Source organism: Eufriesea mexicana, unplaced genomic scaffold (assembly GCF_001483705.2).
Source record: "Eufriesea mexicana isolate 0111107269 unplaced genomic scaffold, ASM148370v2 scaffold710, whole genome shotgun sequence".
NCBI classification, from domain to species: Eukaryota; Metazoa; Arthropoda; class Insecta; order Hymenoptera; family Apidae; genus Eufriesea; species Eufriesea mexicana.
Window position 1 is genome coordinate 472,256 of NW_016908851.1, and position 1,935 is coordinate 474,190.

General features: G+C 39.3%; 1 long non-coding RNA gene across 1 annotated transcript; it reads left to right on the forward strand.

The window, feature by feature from the left end:
* Nucleotides 1–619: 619 nt before the first annotated feature.
* On the forward strand, nucleotides 620–1,571 carry LOC108546426 (uncharacterized). Its single transcript, XR_001890134.1, has 3 exons — nucleotides 620–741; nucleotides 1,105–1,181; nucleotides 1,269–1,571. It is a non-coding gene; the product is annotated as an uncharacterized LOC108546426 (long non-coding RNA).
* Nucleotides 1,572–1,935: the final 364 nt, after the last annotated feature.

A 1,935-nucleotide genomic window follows, 5' to 3' on the forward strand; every position in this document is an offset into this window, starting at 1 on the left:
ACGAATATTTAGGGAAAGGAACTCCTGTCTCGTCGTTCACTTTCGCTATCTAATGTCAACAAACCCAGACACTGCGGCGATACCCGTCACAAGACGCGAACGCAATCACGCGCAAGTTGCATGACCACCCTTCGAAACTTCGTCGTTGATTTACCCGAAAACGGAAGGTCTTGTGGAAAAATTTTGCTCCACATTTTCGACTCACTTTTTCGCGTAGATTCGCATAGTATCGAGTTCCGCGTTTCATTCACGTTCAGACGCCGTTAATCGTTCGTACACCTACGTGCAAACGTACGACGCCTGTGAGAATTAGCGAGAGAAAAAGGTAAAGGTGACACGCAGCTATTCTTAGATCGTGGTCTGTAGACCGATAGTTGTTTAAAGTGGTTGGATTTGACGATCTTACGTGCAAACACGCCCACGCAGCACGCGGATGCGCGCGACGCTACGTGTCCTCTCTTTCTGTCTTTCCATCTTACCCCCACTACGGCGTGACAGTTATCTACATTTAGATACCTCGCGTCGGTCGATTCACGACACTTAAAAGTTATCTTTGCTAATTACGTAGGTAACCTAAATTCCAACGATGTAATGTCTTTTGAATTGTATCTTGGACTTAAATGTCGGCCCAATAAAGCGTCACGCGTTATGTACAGTAACGTTCATAAGTATTCGAACGCCGGCGTGGGTTTCGAGTGACGGGTCCCGATGTTACCGAGAGGTTATGTTCGCTGACTAAACGTAATACAACCTTCTATTATTTCTATCCTTTGTGGTCTTGTTGTATCGTCATTGATCCTTGTAATCATTTTTTGTAATAGTATCGTGTTACATTTTATTTTTTTATTGATTTTTAATTAGTTTTCTTCGTTTAATTATTTTCTTGCGATATTACTGTATTATTAGTGAATCTTTTTTAATGGGACTAGGAATTAATGATATACGAATGTTAATTATTTAGTAAACAATTTGTGTACCGTCGGTAGTAAAAGTTAATTATATTGGACTTCCTTTTATTAGATTTGGAGGACCTTTTGTAATTAATTATGGTGTTTTTTAAATCATAATACAATTCTATGAGGTTTGATAGCCACAAGTGCCTAGTTTCAGCTTTCGCATTGGATTTTAAAAGTTAATTGCGTGTCAGCTATGATTTCTAATTAAGCAACGCCCTGTCGGAGGTAATATTTTCGAATGGTAGTGTACTTCGAACGTCCAAGTCATGACCACAGTGCAAACATAACGTTTTCTGACGATTTTAATCGCAGGGGGCAATCAAAATGTGACGAAGCAGGGTAAAATGAGGGAATTAATGCCGGAGACCCCTAAATTGATCGAAGTCACACCGTTCAGGGTCGAAATTGGATCAGCGAAGGAAAAAACCAAGGATGTTAAGTGGAACGACATCGAGTCACTCGAGAAATTCATTTGTTCAATCAAGGAAAGATACTTTTTGCCTAGGGACTTTTTTTCAAACGGCGGTCAATGATGCAACCAGTTTTTGGTCGTTAAACGACAAATAATTCTACGTCTGAGACAACGATTTGGTCCATTAGCCGTACATCGTACAATTACCGGTAAGTCGATATGGCACATTGGCGAACCTACTCTAACAATCAGTTACGCCTCGACATCGAGAACTATAATGATAATTGGACAGGGGTGTGCCCATCGGCCGTATGAAGTAACTTAAGCAGGATCGGTTACCTTATTAAGATATTAAGTATAACGCGTGATCCATGCTGCTTTAATTACTTTTTATAGAAATTCAATTACTCCGTGTATCGTGGATATCGTTGTCTGTAGAGTTACTCTAAATGACTGGGTTTCTAGGGAAAAATTACTAGTGAATTCTAGTGAAAAATATTTGGAAAGTAATCGTTTAGGTAAGTTAGGTAATTAATTATTTAATTATTTTTGTAAGTAAGTAAATAT